We start from the raw sequence: 18,585 nt of genomic DNA on the forward strand, positions 1-18,585 counted from the left end.
TCACAAGAGTTGAGGACAAGACAGGGAAATAACCTTACTGGGTACAACTTGAAACTAGGGATGCACCGAATCCACTTTTTTGTAAGCGGCCGAACCCCTGAATCCTTTGCGAAAGATTCGTCCGAATACCGAACCCTAATTTGCATATGCAAATTAGGGGTGGGAAGGGGAAAACATTTTTTACTTCCTTGTTTTATGACAAAAAGTCACGTGATTTCTCTCCCCACCCCTAATTTACATATACAAATTAGGATGTGGTTCAGCCAGGCAGAAGGATTCGGCCGAATCCGAATCCTGCTTAAAAAGGCCGAATCCCGAACCGAATCCTGGATTCAGTGCATCCCTACTCGAAACACAGAGAACTTAAATATCAGTTTGAAGCTTATGTGACTGCCCAGAGCTTGGTGTATAAAGAGACTACTGAAGCCAACATGGAACCCCACGTGTTCTGTGACATAACCACCATCATAGAGGCCCTTTTGTTTTCCTGTACACACAGTTTTCTACCATTGCAACACAGCCAATAGCCTGACCCAAGTGTGCCACCAATCCTACTAAAATATATGGCCACCCTATGGGTCCTAATTATTATTCCATTGGTCACCTGAGCCGAGGGCCCTGCCAATGGTTGGAATGGGGCCATCAGACACATGACCACACCCCTGACCCACCACAGTCACATAATGATGAAACCCTGCCCACCAGTCACCCACTTTTCTGCAAGTCCCACCCCTTTCCAACGCATCAATTGCACATCTCTTGGGGCCCCCTCTGCCATGGGACGGAGGTTCTTCCTGTCGCCACCAATGCCAGGACAGCAATTTTACAAGCCAAGACCTTCAATCCATGTAAAGATTCCCAAATCTGCCCCATGTGCAATGTTCCTGCAGATTGGGACCAATATTAAACATAGAAAAATCCCTCCTCTCTTATCAGCTGCTCAGACCCATCCCTATTTCAGTAACCAACTGATGGGCTTAAAGGAACAGTTCAGTATAAAAATAAAAACAGATAGGCTGTGCAAAATAAAAAATGATTCTAATATAGTTAGTTAGCCAAAAATTTAATGTATAAAGGCGGATGTCAAAATATGGCCATACGCGGGCAGATTAAAGTCCTTTAGACCAATTCAGCAGTTTATCTGCCCATGTTCAGACGTGTCTTCCCCATCGATATCTGGCCACGATATCGATCAGGAAGGTTTTATTTTTCAGGCGATGCTCCTCGTAATCCAATAGTTTAGCCCTAGGGATATAGCGCTGCCGTTGGTGGGCATATAGGGGAAAGATCTGCTCGTTTGGTGATGTCACCAAACGAGCGGATCTTATAGTGTATGGCCAACAACACAACAGAACACTACTTCCTGCTTTTCAGCTCTCTAACTCGGAGTTAGTCAGTGACTATAAGGGAGGCCTCATGGGACATAATTCTTGCTTGTGAATCTGAGCTGAATGCTGAGGATCAATTGCAAACTCACTGAACGGTTATGACCCATGTGGCCCCCCTCAAGTCTCTGATTGGTTACTGCCTGGTAACCAATCAGTAGAAAGCAAGAGAAGCAGGAAGTAGTGTTCTGTTCTGTTCCACATCCAGTCACTCCAGCCTTTAGGGTCAGGACACACGTTAAGATTTGGGGAGATTGGCGACAAATCTCCTCTTCTTCGGGGCGACTAATATCCCCTCCCGATGGCTAGAGTGTAAATCGCCGACGGGGTGGCACTCGGAGCGCTTCGTTTTCCAAAGTTGCCTCACAAGGAAACTTCAGGCGACTTCAGAAAATGAAGTGCCATCCCGCGACTAATCTCCCCAAATCTAAGCGTGTGCCCTGTCCCTTATACATTACATTTTTGGCTAACTAACTATATTAGATACATTTTTTTTTTATTTTGGACAGCCTGTCTATTTACCCACTTTTTATTTTTATACTGAACAATTCCTTTAACTGAAGCCCTTATTTTGTGCCAAAAAACAGAAGTGTGGCATCAGAACCCCTGAAATTGACCGTCGTCACCTCAGCAGATTCACATATATTCATAGTGGGAATCACAGTATTACAGGAGATCCTGGAGAGCCACACTAAATAGCACGGAGACCCACTTTACAAAGTCCTGGACCACAGCTATTTTAAAGAAAGTAGGCGAAATAATCAGCAACCCCCACCCGCTAACATAAGGATTCAGCTCAATGTCTTTTTACTACTCAATAACTCCAAATTGAGCAGAACCGATTTTTATATAGATATATATATATTTATTCATTCGTTTGAGTAATGGCATAAGTGTTTGAGCGGTGACGCGCAGTAAAACAGGCCCAGTTAATATCAATTAATCAGCATTAGTGCTCTACTTCCTATGGTGTAACGAGAGAGCGGCCATAACTCACCCGTGTCGCGGGAAGACAAACGGGTGGGAGATGGGACATTAATTTCCCTTACACTGGGCAAACAACTGACAAACTGCCTGCTCTTAATAGGCTTCACCGCGTCAGCGGTTGTTTTATTAACCCCCGGGCGTTTATATCACTGACACACCAAAGAGCCGAGCCCAGGGGCATAGCTGGAGATAATGCTGGAGATGCCATAGGCACCAGCATCCCCTTTTAAGCCTAGGATTAAGTGCCAGACAGCACGAAATGTGTAAGGCTATGTATTGATCTACTTTTTGCCCTAAAATAAAGTTTTTCCACAAGCCTGTTTGTGGGATCTGTGAGTGCCTGCCGTTTTCTCTTTTGGTTGGATATCAGCATCCCTAGGCCCTGATTGGCTGCCTGAAGCCCTATTAGAGTTCCAGTTAATGTTATTATAGACCAGCTGGCTTATAAAACCCAAATCAACGCTACTAACCCAGATGGGCTCACTCCTCTTTAAGAGCACCCATCTCCTGGCACTGGGGTGTCCCAAGGAGACCACTGAACACCATAAGACACTTTCCTGTACAGTCTACGGCAAACAATATGGCAGCTTCTATTTAAATATACAGTAAAGCGGTCTGTTTAATGGATAATACACTGGGAATAAGCAGCTGCTACTCTCCATTTGCTAAGCTCACATTCTAGGAAACCCTAATAAGTTCTTAATATTTCCCCTGACCTGCCCTGCCTCTCCCGGTACAATGTTCCACTGATAAAGGCGGCAGTTTTGGGACCACTAAGTGCAGCCTCCAGGCTAATGACTCTGGCATGAAGGCCAAATTAAGCCTCACCGTGCATAATTCCCTGTTATTAGCCCCGAAGACTCGGGATAAACTGTCCTTTATATTTTTTTTATTCTCAGCGCCGAATGTTTAAAGAGGAATAATTAAGGGCTCGTTAGCTGTACATTAGCAATCAATATTCTGTAGAAACTGTAAACAATTATTTTAAAATAAATGGAGTCGCTACCGTACGACTGACGCCAAGATATAATGACGGCAAATTGCCGTGCTAAGCTGTTTAGCCAATCACAGACATGGGAGAAAAAGTCACATCCCAAATACACAGGTATGGCAGCTCCCTCCAGGGTTGCCAGGCCTAATTTTCAAAATCAGCTACACAACCAGCCCAAAACCAGCCATAGTCAACTACAAAACTAGCCAAGAGGCACTTCAAAAGTAGCCCACAATATGTGCAGTGAAAAAAAAGTCTAAAAAATAAATGAATATATGTGAAAATATGCCTTTTTCAAATATTTCCATGAAGCAAAACGGGACAGATTCACCCATCACCAGGGATGTAATACAGAGGGGGTCCAAGAGGTATAGGGGCCCCATAAGGCCCTAATATATCAATAAATATTGGCTCAACCTCTAGATATTTTGGTGGCCAGCAGATTTTTGCCCCAAAATTGTATGAAATTGAGGAAAATGCGAGAATTCTTAAGAGGCACGGGAGACTGGATTACCGAGCCCAAAATCTGGTAACTCCCAACTTCACAAGTCAGTCCCATTGCATGCTGGGTATTGTAGTCTTACATTAAACATGGCAGTTGCTAAATTGTTAAATGACATTACCCAACAAGCATTGGGAGACGCAGGCTTGGCACATTAGGGCAAGAAAAAAACTTTGGCTGGTTTCCAAAGTACAAACCCAAAAAGTAGCCCACATACGTAGCTTGGCTAGTTTGTACTTTTGGCTAGGTTTGTACAATTTGGCTGCAAAACCACCAACTTGGCAACCCTGGCTCCCTCCCATATACCAAGTCTTGTTTTGGTTTGTATGTCTGCGGGGGCCATGCAGGGGAGACACCGAGCCCAGGACACTTGCTCAATGGGTGCATGAGCTGAATCCATTGAATCCATTGGATCAGTCTAGTTCAGGCGGGCCGCATGCCCCCCTTATATGGCCCTCCACATGAAAGTCTGCCTGCTGTGTTTGTTTACCATATGTAAAATTTAAAAGGTATCACTACAGAGATTAACTGGCCCCTGCATTGTTTAAACCTCAAATTCACACTGTAATCCCCTGTATTGTTCACACTTGTGACACCTCTATTGTTCACTCCCTTAAAGCCTGTACTGTTCTACCTGAGACCCAGACTGAAACTGCCATATTGTTCACACTTTATACAAAATACTAATGGGGCCCCAGCTCTGTGTCACTGTATGTAGTACATATTAGACTGCTCCTGATTCCTGTCTCCTGCTCTGTTCTGCCTTCCCTATGCTCCTGTGTGTGTCTCATACTTTGGTATTTGTTCAGGGGGTTTGTTAGCATTTGAAAATTATTGTTAGTGGCCCCTAAGGTGTTTAATCATATGTTGGGGTACTGTATTATACACAGGGGAGGAGGAGGCATGTGGATTTATGGGTATGTCTTAATATGACAACTTTTTTAACATATGACATCCTTGCCAGGACAGGCACAAGGTAGTTTGGCCCCTAGGCAAGAGCTTCACTCAGTGCCCCACTGCCCTGCATTACCATTTCCCTCCTTACCATCATGGTTTTTAAATAAAGAGAGCAAGAAAGTGTACAACACGTTTTTCATTTATATTACTGCTCCCTATACCTGTACCAGCAAGCTCAGCAGCCATCCATCATACACCCCGCCTGTACCTGTGCAAGCAAGCTCAGCAGCCATTCATCATGCAGCCCTCCTGCAGCCATCATATTGCCCCCAATCTTTACCTGTGCAGCAGCCAAAAATAAATCTGATCACATCATATTGCCCCCAAGTATTTATGTACCTGTGCCAGCGCCCTGCCCAACAGCAACAGCAAATATATGGGCCCCAAATCTGTACGTGGCTGTGCCAGCAGGAAGCTTCACACTTTACAGTAATAGAAAGAAAGTCTTGAGTTCAGTGTAACTGTGCAAGTCTGAGAGCAGCGAGAGTCACACCAAGCAGCCCCCCAGCTCTCTGCCTCTCTCTGTCACCCAACACATCAGTGATGTCATTGACGCCGGTAACTTGCCGGTAAGAGGGAGGAGGTGAAGGAGATGGATTCCACCCTACTGGGTGACCATGATTACATTAACAAATTATTAAATAAACGCTTAAAAAAAACGAAATGATTAAAAAAAATAAATAAATAAAACCCCTTAAAACTGCGCCCCTCAATGATGGCGCCCTAGACAGCTGCCTACTCTGCCTACCCCTAGTTCCGGCCCTGATCCCTACAGTGAGCACCAACCATTTGGTTTTTTGATGTGCTATTAATATGGACATGGTCTTGTGGTACCATGGGTGTGGTTTAAAGTGGGTGTGGTCTAAAACAGGGAGTGGCTAACACTGGCTTCCGTTATCGGCCCTTCACCATGTAGATTAGAAAAATTCCGGCCCTCGGTACCATAGAAGTTGGACAGCACTGGTCTAGTTGGAACAAATGGGACAAATAGCCACTGGTGCAGTAGATTCTGACAGTAGATCCAGAACAGGCAGTTGTGACCTCTGCTCCCGGAGCACTAAGCATAAGCTGTGAGGCGGCAGTTGACTCGCATGACGTATGGCAGTTAGTTCTGGGGGGCAGAGTTCAGGGCAGATTCCACATGGTTTCTGGAAAGCTTCTGATCTTGGTGCAGTCCCAGAGACCATGTGCAACGGCCAAAGTCCTTCCCAGGGTTTCTGTCTGAATCAATAATAATCTGGAATACAGACGTGAATAGTTCTGCAGCAGCTGAGCCAACAGGACCTGCTCCAATGTAAAGGTGGCCATAAGATCTTTCCCCGATATGCCCACCGACGGCAGGACGATATCGGTTAAATCCGAACGTTCAACCCCGTCAGGGCACAGACGGGTCGTAGGACAACATCAACTAGCCAACGTGGTCCTCGATCATCAGGAGAATCAAATCTCACCAGTAGATATCTGTCCAATTTTTGGCCTGACATCTATTGGGGAGACTTGTCAGAAGCCCCCATACACTGGCAAATAAACTGCCAAATAGGTATGGCCACCTTAACATGAAGCTGCCCAGGAACGGGACTCAGCATTAAAGGGATGTTGGCCACGGGTGCCTTTATTCATTCCTTTATAATGATGCAGACAAGCTGGGAAGGTGGCCTGAAAGGAGACAGAGTAAAGGTGGCCATACACGGGCCGATAAAAGCTGCCGACAGACCGAGTCGGCAGCTTACTGGCCCATGTATGGGCCCTCCGACGGGCTTCCCCGATCGATATCTGGCCGAAAGTCGGGCAGATGTCGATCGGACGGAACTAAAAGTCCCGGCAGATTGCAGCCACATCTGTTCGTTGATGCAGTCCCGCGGTCCAACTGCCCGTTACCCATCATTAGGATCTGATCGTTGGGCCCTAGGGCCCACGATTAGATCAGCCCGATATTGGCCACCTCAAGGTGGGCATATTGGGGAAGAGATCCGCTCGTTTGGTGACATCTCTCCCGTGTATGGCCACCTTAAGGCAGTAACTGGCAGTGCAAACTGTCAGTAAATTTTAGTTGAAGAACATCTCAAGGGCCACAGGTTGTCCATCCCTTTTGTTACAAGAAGAGAGGGTCACATTCCTGCTGGAGCACACAGATACACCGGGAGAGCACAGATCGCGTGACTGTAATCTCGGCTACATAATAAATCGCTGTTTCTTTAGCGATACCACTGGTACCAAATCGGCAAATAATCCCAGGCAGATACCTTATCTCCTTCATTCTTTCATTTCACTGCTTATCTTGTGACTGCGAGCCACTAACAAACCAAACAAGTCAGTTTACCCCCCCCAACACTCCTTTAATTTTACTGTAATGTTTGAATTAGAGATATTTTAGCGCATCATTGGTTTCTAGGGTTACTGAATAGGAGGCTGCATTGTAAAAGAAAGTATCTTTCGATAATCTGACACGGGGAAACAGTATGAAAGCTTTTCTATGTATAATTACGAATATACAGAGAAGGAATGTTCTGGGCACACAATAAGCTATACCCTCATACTGTACTGTCTAAGGGAAACAATATGGCACCTCCCTCCCATATGTATAAATACAAATATACAGAGAAGGAATGTTCTGGGCACACAATAAGCTATACCCTCATACTGTACTGTCTAAGGGAATCAATATGGCACCTCCTTCCCATATGTATAAATACAAATATACAGAGAAGGAATGTTCTGGGCACACAATAAGCTATACCCTCATACTGTACTGTCTAAGGGAATCAATATGGCACCTCCTTCCCATATGTATAAATACAAATATACAGAGAAGGAATGTTCTGGGCACACAATAAGCTATGCCCTCATACTGTACTGTCTAAGGGAAACAATATGGCACCTCCTTCCCATATGTATAAATACAAATATACAGAGAAGGATTGTTCTGGGCACACAATAAGCTATACCCTCATACTGTACTGTCTAAGGGAAACAATATGGCACCTCCTTCCCATATGTATAAATACAAATATACAGAGAAGGAATGTTCTGGGCACACAGTAAGCTATACCCTCATACTGTACCACTGAAGTATTATTAGAGCACAGATTTATTCTGCAGCGCATCACACAGAGATGATAAATGATTATTTAAGAAAAGCAAACAAGACTTTTCAATGTAATTAAGCCGAGTGCCCGTCTCTGAGGAACAGAAGTGAAGCGGTGGAAGGTTCAGGTTAGTGACAGTATCAGACTAACAGTCCCTTTCTCACGTTGGCCAATTAAAGCAGTTATTTGCCACTCACAGCGCACTAGCCGGGAAGCAGCATCGGGCAATTATCAGATTTAACCCCCTAGTGCCAACAACAGCAACTCGTCCAACAATTAAATGGATGCGGCTCTATGTGATCCAACGGAATCAATGAGATCCTGGAAAGGCAAGATAGAGAGTCTGAGGCTGATTAAAGGGGAACTATACCTGTGATAATTCATTTTACAGAAAACCAGACAAACCAAAGAAGTGCAATAGTCTATACACGGATATAAATGCCTGTGCTGATCTGTAACATGCCAAGAGAAACAGATGGATGTCCCACAAACAATCCCTTAACCTCGGGGCACAGAATACGGCAACAGAAAGGAACCAGTTGGTCCGAAATTCTTCCCCTTTTTCCATTTTGAGCCTTGAGAACGTTTCACAATAACCATCTGACCAACACAGACCAGGAAACGGCCCCTCATTGGTTAATTACAACTTCTGTTCCTTGCTGGTAACTGTGAATGCTGGGAGATGTAGTTCAGCAGCCATCTAACATGTAGTACATACCAGAATAGGAAAAGTTGATTCTTCTAATTCTCCAACTATTCAGCTGAAAGCTCTTCCTCTCTTGACTATATGGACCCCCAGAACTGTCACATAGGGGTCAGTCTCCGCTCTGCAGCGGACCTTCTCACTCACGTCTTGTCATTGATTGGCTCTAGGGCTGCTGTGGTTCCCAATTGGAGCAGGCAGCGCAGCTCTGGTGCCTTTTTAATATCTAGGAGGGGAGGAGGTGCAATGAATAAGCTTTGGGGAAGTCCGGGAACCCATTTCCCAGCACACGGCTGCTTTGCATTGTGTAAGCTTATAATGCTAAAGGGGAACTTGCCCGCCTCGTTCCCCTCCCATGCTCACAATGATGTCATATCTGGGATTCCACAGGGAGCTGGCTGCAAGTTTAAAGTCCTCTGCCAATTTGCTCTGCTTTCAAACAGCCTGGAGCGCTGCTGCCTGCACTGGCAACACACAGCACTTGCACAGCTCCGTCACTAAAACTCTGCCCTGTGCCACCCACCGCTCAAGGGCACCAACATACTTGGCCCCACGCTCTAAGGTGCAGGGCCATTGATGCATTTACAAAGAAAAAATGCACACTTAAAAAATAAATTAAAGGGCAAGTAAAGACCATATATTTAGTTTACACTCCAGAGTTGAGTTTATCTCAAATAAACATAAAACATGGGGCGCGCTCCCAACGTGTAAAACTGTATCATCGCGTTTAATCAAAGATATATTGCACTTACAATTTAAGCAAAAAAATGCATGTCCATCAATAAAGTCTCCAAAAAGTATAGTTGTTACTGACCACATTAGGGAAGTGGCCCAGGGGCACCACCCATAGCCCACAGCATGGGGAGCGGCCAAACAAAAAATACTATGGAGCAGTCACTCAAATAAAGGCAATCTTTCACCAAGTAGTTGAAGCAAAGTAAAAAGGTTTATTGTGTCCACAGCCTTACACATTTCGTGTTACAAACACTTAGTCATTGGCTTTATGGTGTGTTGTATACAGCACACATCACCCTTGAGAAAGGCGTTGGGAAACAGATTTAACAATCTTTATTGATCATTTTCTGCTTAAATAAGTGCAATATATCTTTCTTTGGTTAAAGGTGCTGATACAATTCTACACGATGGGAGTGCGCCCCTTCTTTTATGTTTATTTGTAGACTTTGCCTGCTTGGGACCAGCGGATTGAGGAGGCAGCACCCCACGTGGAACATTAGTTGGAGTTTTCAGATAATTTGCATTTAAACCTTGGAGCATCGAACATTTGATTTTGACCTTTGGAGTATTTGGACTTTGTTATTTATGCGCATTATTTGGTTTTACTCATTTATCATTTACATCTTTGAGTTTACCTCAGCCAGTACCATTGATATCTCACACCCGCTCAGGGTTTTAGTTGCTATGCATCAACAAAACAGGCACAACCACCAGTGCATAGTGATGAGGGCAGAAGAGAATCTGTTGTGTCCCTTGAGGCCTTCCTGTTGGTGCAATAAGAGGACCACAGGAATTACAGAGAACAAGGATCTCAGGCCTACTGTTGGGATGGACCTCAATGAACCACATGTGTTCTTTGATATGAAAGAGCAAAAACCTCATGAGGCACCCCAGATCAGACCAGGAATCAAGAGATGTAGATCTAGACCCAATGGGGATCAAGTCAGGTTTGGGGTTCCCATGAGTAAGAACTAGATAAAAAATAAAACGAGAAGGCAATGAGTTTGAGCAGCTTCATCTCCAGTGAGATATTGGAATCAGTACCCAGGTAGAACTCTTGAGAGGTTGGATATCTGGTTGGGATATAATTTTTATCTTCACCTACCCAGATGGACCTCTTGGACAGTGATCCAGTAGGGTAGGACTCCCATTGAAGTGTTTGATAGTGTGGATCCACACAAAGAGTCCATGATGGGATGCAGACAAAATCTCTTTACAGTGTCCCACTAAGTTCTCATATAGAGAGGCGGTGAATGTCTGTGGGGAGTTTTGTGACACCGAATGTATAACATTAGTTGAAGAACCACTGGTGAAGAACCACAGGGAATCTGTAGACCCACATCAGTCTATACACAGTTAGAGCCATTAGTTCTAGAACCAGTTTAACTGATTTGGCCACAATTGCACTGGCCCTCGGAATGATCCAGTTGGTTGGTCCCTAATTCAACGGTCTGATCAAAACAGGAACCTAGGAAGGCCCATAAGGAGAGGACTCCATCAGTGTCCCAAAGTGGTCTTTAATCAATGGGATTGTCTAACCTGCCTGTGAAAATCTGCCCAGAAAGAAGCCATGGAAGGGTTACAATCACTGCAGGAAGAAACTATGTCATGAACAGAGAGTGGAATGGCAAGTTAATGAAATGATGTGATGGAGGAGACGCCAACGGGTTCCTAGAAGGGAGCTTCATGGGCAGCAAGCTGTTGAAGAAAGCTACGGAGCTGGAGATCTCAGGGGACGGCAAACATCCAGGTTAATGGATTGAGAATGACTCTGTCTGTCTTATCCACTTAGCAGAAATTACATTACAGCCAACAGAGCAGCGTGCCATACGCAAGGCCTTCAACCATGAATTCACTGTATTAACGCCCAACAAATCTGGATAAAGAAACACTTTTTTTTGGGCCAGAAAATCATTGTTAAAGCCCAATATCCCTGCTGCTTAGACTACGCCCATCTGAAAGACATGGATTTAAAGTTGAACTTAAAAATCAGTGATTAGCATGAGGCTTCACTATGATGCCCTACTATGTTCACTTCTTTCACAAACTCCCTTCACAGAGGTGGAAGTCATCCTACTGATGGCATTTCGTCCTATAGGCACAGCTGACGCCATTCTTTTCATCCCATAGGCAACGTAAACGCCCGATCCTTCCCAAGCTTCCATATTTGTCTGGAGCTGACCCAGGGCCGTGCCTGCATGCGGTTATCTTGTATCTAAAGATCTGTGCTCCATTTAATGAGCCCTGTGATTCTCCAACCTCCAAGCAAAACTGCTACTGTGATGTCCTCACACCGGCACCAACGCCCAGCATTAATGGCAGCTAATTAGTGAAATTACCATCCACTGCTCTAATGGGCAAATCCCCCAAGAGCGGTTGTTTTTCCAGGGAGATGGAGAGGGAAAAACACACATCATATAAATAGATGCTTCAGAGAGAGAGAGGTCAGAAACAGATGCAATAATCTGCGATTTTCTATGAACAGGGAGAGACTCATATGGAATCATAAAGAAAGAATTGCTGTTATTCATAAGTAAGGTTTATTTAAATTTTGTCCTGTACTAAGCACAATTCAGCAGGAACAGCCCCTAAGTTTGCTCATAGTCTGTACAGAGAGATCCCATAAAACTATGGCGGCATAGGTATTCCCCTGTACTAAGCACAATTCAGCAGGAACAGTCCCTAAAGCTGGCCATAGATGCAAAGATCCGCTCGTACAAATCATCTCCCGACCCGCCACTAACCATTCAGATCAAAGTCTTAACAGTCAGATTAGTTAAAGAACAGATCAGCAATGTTCTGCCCCTGACAGCAATCGTACGATATCTATGTCCAACCAAAGCTGGTGACAGTCTCCCACTGAAAATCGTACGATCGGCAATACACGCAGAGATATTATCGGCAGCCGACAGAAATTTTCTAACCTGTCCCATCAACCAAACGACCGATCTCCGACGGACGAAATGTTGGGACTCTCCACACACGTTCCGAAAATCGTACGAATCCTCGATTCGTACGATCAGATCTTTGCATCTATGGCCATCTTAAGTTTGCTCATAGTCTGTACAGAGAGATCCCATAAAACTATGGCAGCATAGGTATCCCCTGTACTAAGCACAATTCAGCAGGAACAGTCCCTAAGTTTGCTCATAGTCTGTACAGAGAGATCCCATAAAACTATGGCAGCATAGGTATTCCCTGTACTAAGCACAATTCAGCAGGAACAGTCCCCTAAGTTTGCTCATAGTCTGTACAGAGAGATCCCATAAAACTATGGCAGCATAGATATTCCCCTGTACTAAGCACAATTCAGCAGGAACAGTCCCCTAATTTTGCCGTGGCATTGGGGTACATTTCAGTCTTGCTCTGCTCTCTTCCCTTTCACCAGTGAATCCCACAAATTACAGAACCAATTCAGCTCATGTACCCACCTAACATGGCACAATGATCACCCGAGAGAAGGTGGCACATTGCTCTGCTGCCTTTTTAATCTCCCACTGGAGAAGGTAGATTAGTAATTAAAGGGCGTCTATAAAATCAGCACCCAACTCCAGGGATTTCAAGTTTCCTTCCCTTTTAAGAAGGAAACACCAGGGCAGTTGTTTAAGAGAGAGACAGAGTGTGAAATCATTATCAGCCTGGGCTCTGGGCAAATTCAACAAGTAGTGATGGCTGCCAGCGGGTGCCTGGGCATTCACAACACACGTCTGACTCCCCAGGCATTGGCAGCATCTTTCCCAAACAAGCTCAGCAGCTGAATCTGTGTGCGAATTGATCAAAAAAAAGCCTTCAGCGCTGCCTTCATAAAAATACAAAGATCCGGAGCAGGGTGTGATCCAAAACTCAAATCTGTCAGCTCTAACTAATCTCAAGTCAATTTGCAGTCGTGGGCGCAGCAGCGTTTTCTTGTGTGTGTGAGACTAATGAGCTATGAATTAGTATCTGATTGCACCCTAATTCTGATTGACAAGATGTACCCGGCTATACAGGTGCCAATCAGGAAAAAAACCATTACCAGTTTGTCAACTAACCACCGTGATGCCAGTCTTTAATCTGTTCTTCATTTACATTTCAGCATCCCCTGCTGCCTACTGGGGGCACCGCCTGCAATCAATTGATTTAGTGTTTATAATGTATTAACTTGTGCATTTCTACTGTTTGGTTAGTTGAGTCAGTTTGGACATTAAAAGGCAACTAGTTGTTATCTAGTTCTTACAGATATATAAAAACATTGGGGTAACAGTCACCTTGCTACAGTTCCAGGGGTACCCAGGGTACAAATAAGCACTCACCCCTAGGGATGGGTGAACTTTTTTGCCTTGTTTTGCCATGGAAATGACGCCCATAGACTTGTATGGCGCCGTGCGTTGCACGACAAAAATTTTTTGATGCCTATAGACTAATAGGCGTCTGCGACAATTCGCCGCCGGTGGCAAATTTTTGGCGAAACGAAACAACTCTGATTCGCCCATCCCTTCTCACCCCAAATCTCAACCTAACTGGCCTTCAGGCTGGGCCCCCTTAGCTCATAACAAGGTTACAGATATATAGAAACATTGGGGTAACAGTCACCCTGCTATAGTTCATGGGGTACCCAGGGTACAAATAAGCTCTCACCCCAAATCTCCCCCTAACTGGCCTTCAGGCTGGGCCCCCTTAGCTCATAACAAGGTTACAGATAGATATATAGAAATATTGGGGTAACAGTCACCCTGCTATAGTTCCAGGGGTACCCAGGGCACAAATAAGCACTCACCCCAAATCTCCCCCTAACTGGCCTTCAGACTGGGCCCCCTTAGCTCATAACAAGGTTACAGATATATAGAAACATTGGGGTAACAGTCACCCTTCTATAGTTCCAGGGGTACCCAGGGCACAAATAAGTACCTGAAATCTCACTGTAATTAGGCAAAGGCTAGTGCTGCTATGCTCACCCTGTATTTCCCCATTAGGGATTGGCAGCCCCACAGTTTAGGAGACAGCAAGTAATTCTCTCCTGTACCCTAATATCAGTCTGTGCCATTCCCTCTAACAGCCCCCAGACATCACAGTCAATCAGAACAAACAGCAATCTTGATTACTTTGAAGCAAAAACAACAAAATGTTCTGGAAATATTTGACAGTTCTGCCCTATGGGCGCCGTCCATTGTCTTTCGCATAACGTGGAACGGAGGGATTGGGAAATGAATTTAAGTCGCTTTATATAAAGGGGATACGAAAAGGAAATGAGTTGTTCTTGGGAAGAAAGAGACAACACCCAATTAGAGGCAAAGTTTCCAAGGCCTAATGAGTTCTCTTTGCCTGATATAAACAAGACAACGTTGGAAAGGCCACAACACGACAATGCGTGAATGGAGGTGACACATTTGTATAGAGAATACAGCAGGGACTTGTGTTGTGTCTGCGGGGCTGTCTAATCTGTCTCGGCCGAGTCACAGGAGGGTGTAACATAAACCAGCGATTGCCCCGGCCCCCCTGAGTTACAGCAATTACTCAGGCCTGGAGGCACACATTGTGTTACATTCAAATTACGCCCTAAAGGAAGGCACAGTAAATGCCACAGAGAAACGCTCTGTAGTCGAGAAAATCTCCCAGATTTAAAAAGCTTTCCCTCCATATCCCTGTAATCCAAACGCCTTCATTGCTAAACCCAGGGAAACGGATCGAGACTTGGAGAACTTTCTACTACGAAGTCCTGGGAGTTCAGAGTCGGAATCTCTGCTCATACAGCAGGTGCGCTGTTGCCGTTAAGCTTTTCTCATGGTTTAAACGTGGAAAAGTTTCATATACAGGTATAGGACCCGTTATCCAGAATGCTCAGGACCTGGATCATCCATAATTTGGATCTCCATTCCTTAAGGGCAGAGACACATGGTTAGATTCGGGGAGATTTAGTTGCCCGTGACAAATCTCCTCTTCTTCGGGGCGACTAATCTCCCCGAACTTTCCCACCGGCTACAATCTAAATCGTGGTGGGATGGCACTCGGATCTCTTTGTTTTCCGAAGTCGCCAGAAGTTTTGCTCCTAGTGCCATCCTGCCAGTGATTTAGATTCTAGATGGTGGAAAAGCAGTTTGGGGAGATTAGTCGCCCCCGAAGAAGAGGAGATTTGTCGCCAGGCAACTAAATCTCCCCAAATCTGACTGTATGTCTCTGCCCTAAAGGGGCTGCTCATCTTTGAGTTCATTTTTATTTTAATGTAAAGAGTGATATTCTGAGAAGTCAGAAGAAGAAGGAAGACCAATTGAAAAGTTGCTTAGATTTGCCCATTCTATAACATACTTAAAGTTACATTAAAGGTGAACCATATCTTTAAGTCTACTACAAAATATTATGAATTAAACCAGAAAGGATTGTTTTACATTCAATTAGGAGTTTTATATTTTAGTTGCGATCAAGGACCCAGTACGGTTTCATTATTACAATGAAAAAGGGAAATTTTAAAAAACAATTCAGTTATTTGATTATCATGGAGTCTACGGAAAATGGCCTTTCTGTAATTCGGATAACAGGTTTCCTGATAACTCTGTCTAAATATAAATTGCAAGACCAGAGCTCAGTTTGCAAATGATTCCAGAGATCTAAGCGTTATTGGACAGTAAGCCGACAAGAGATGATAAATGTTGTACAGGTGTGGGATCTGTTATCCAGAAAGCTCATCAGCCACAGACTCCATTTTAATTAAATCACTCTAAATCTGAAAACATATTTCCTTTTTCTGTGTAATAATAAACCAGTAACTTGTACTTGATCCCAACTAAGATATAATTAATCCTTATTGGAAGCAAAACCAGCCTATTGGGTTTATTTCACGTTTACATGATTTTCTAGTAAACGTAAGATATGAATATACAAATTACGGAAAGATGTTATCCCAGGTCCCAAGCATCCTGGATAACAGGTCTCATACCTGTACAAATAGAGGGCCAACATCATCACTGTATTACATAACAGCATACGGCTTGTTTTTTACACTGCAACCCTCTGGAGGCCAGTTGGGGTGATAAAAGGGTCTTCTGAGAAACACATGAGGTTTAGTCCACCCCCCCCCCCCCCATGGGGCACAAGCAAGATGGAGTAAATGCAGAGGAATGGAGCTATAAACGGTGAGTTCTGATGTCATTTCTGTCACATGACTCACTGAAACTTGTGTATTATAATAAATAAAGTACCCCCAGTTGTAAAATATGAGGAGATTAGAAGTTACCTCGGAGTTCCATGACCTGTATAAAAACACTCGGCCTTCGGCCTCGTACTTTTATATGGTCATGAAACTCCTCGGTAACTTATAATATCCTTATATTTTACAAGAGGGGGTACTTTATTCACTATATATTAGGCACCTATCTAGTGCTACCAATCCCTATTTCTGTAGGGAAATGAGAGAGAGCAGACAGTAACCCTTCCAACACTTTCCTCTTGTCTCTGTCCTTATATATTAGGCACCTATCTAGTGCTACCAGTCCCTATTTCTGTAGGGAAATGAGAGCAGAGCAGACAGTAACCCTTCCAACACTTTCCTTTTGTCTCTGTCCTTATACAGTATATTAGACACCTATCTAGTGCTTCCAATCCACATCCATAAAAGAACAAAAACAAACTAAATGTTTATCTTCCTTCTATAACATAAGAGCAACATCCAGTCCACTCAGAGACATTAGACAGAGTTTAGAGTTTATCAGTAAAATATATACGGAACAACAGACCTTGTATGTGTTACATTGTATAAGAAGATGCAATATAGATAAAGTACGACAAACATAATAAACATATTTTTACAACATCCATAGAATTTCAAAGTTATAAACCTAATGCTCCTAGCCTCCCAACACTTAGCAGGAATAGTAGGGAGAGATGGTGCCTATAGTAACAGTGGATAATAGTCTCTGGGAAGGGAGTGTGACTGTGGGATAGCAGGTATAGTAGGGAGAGATGGTGCCTATTGTAACAGTGGATAATAGTCTCTGGGAAGGGAGTGTGACTGTGGGGATAGCAGGTATAGTAGGGAGAGATGGTGCCTATAGTAACAGTGGGATAATAGTCTCTGGGAAGGGAGTGTGACTGTGGGATATCAGGTATAGTAGGGAGAGATGGTGTCTATAGTAGCAGTGGATAATAGTCTCTGGGAAGGGAGTGTGACTGTGGGATAGCAGGTATAGTAGGGAGAGATGGTGCCTATAGTAACAGTGGGGATAATAGTCTCTGGGAAGGGAGTGTGACTGTGGGATAGCAGGTATAGTAGAGAGAGATGGTGCCTATAGTAACAGTGGATAATAGTCTCTGGGAAGGGAGTGTGACTGTGGGATAGCAGGTATAGTAGGGAGAGATGGTGCCTATAGTAACAGTGGATAATAGTCTCTGGGAAGGGAGTGTGACTGTGGGATAGCAGGTATAGTAGGGAGAGATGGTGTCTATAGTAACAGTGGATAATAGTCTCTGGGAAGGGAGTGTGACTGTGGGGATAGCAGGTATAGTAGGGAGAGATGGTGCCTATAGTAACAGTGGATAATAGTCTCTGGGAAGGGAGTGTGACTGTGGGATAGCAGGTATAGTAGGGAGAGATGGTGTCTATAGTAACAGTGGGATAATAGTCTCTGGGAAGGGAGTGTGACTGTGGGATAGCAGGTATAGTAGGGAGAGATGGTGTCTATAGTAACAGTGGATAATAGTCTCTGGGAAGGGAATGTGACTGTGGGATAGCAGGTATAGTAGGGAGAGATAGTGTCTATAGTAACAGTGGGATAATAGTCTCTGGGAAGGGAATGTGACTGTGGGATAGCAGGTATAGTAGGGAGAGATGGTGCCTATAGTAACAGTGGGATAATAGTCTCTGGGAAGGGAGTGTGACTGTGGGATATCAGGTATAGTAGGGAGAGATGGTGTCTATAGTAGCAGTGGATAATAGTCTCTGGGAAGGGAGTGTGACTGTGGGATAGCAGGTATAGTAGGGAGAGATGGTGCCTATAGTAACAGTGGGGATAATAGTCTCTGGGAAGGGAGTGTGACTGTGGGATAGCAGGTATAGTAGGGAGAGATGGTGCCTATAGTAACAGTGGATAATAGTCTCTGGGAAGGGAGTGTGACTGTGGGATAGCAGGTATAGTAGGGAGAGATGGTGCCTATAGTAACAGTGGATAATAGTCTCTGGGAAGGGAGTGTGACTGTGGGATAGCAGGTATAGTAGGGAGAGATGGTGTCTATAGTAACAGTGGATAATAGTCTCTGGGAAGGGAGTGTGA

The 18,585-nt window shown here is 44.3% G+C and overlaps 1 protein-coding gene across 3 annotated transcripts in view; it reads right to left on the minus strand.

Annotated features, from left to right (window-relative positions):
- Positions 1 to 18,585, minus strand: part of sulf2.S (sulfatase 2 S homeolog) — a 123,497-nt gene that overhangs the window by 40,884 nt on the left and 64,028 nt on the right. The window contains exon 1 of one of the 3 annotated variants that reach the window (XM_018238157.2): positions 8,627 to 8,910. The exons of the other annotated variants lie outside the window; for them this stretch is intronic. The gene's annotated coding sequence lies outside the window, so the exon portion shown is untranslated. Of the gene's footprint in view, positions 1 to 8,626; positions 8,911 to 18,585 lie in introns of those variants that run through there. 3 annotated transcript variants of the gene reach the window in all.

Source organism: Xenopus laevis, chromosome 9_10S (assembly GCF_017654675.1).
Source record: "Xenopus laevis strain J_2021 chromosome 9_10S, Xenopus_laevis_v10.1, whole genome shotgun sequence".
Classification (NCBI taxonomy): Eukaryota; Metazoa; Chordata; class Amphibia; order Anura; family Pipidae; genus Xenopus; species Xenopus laevis.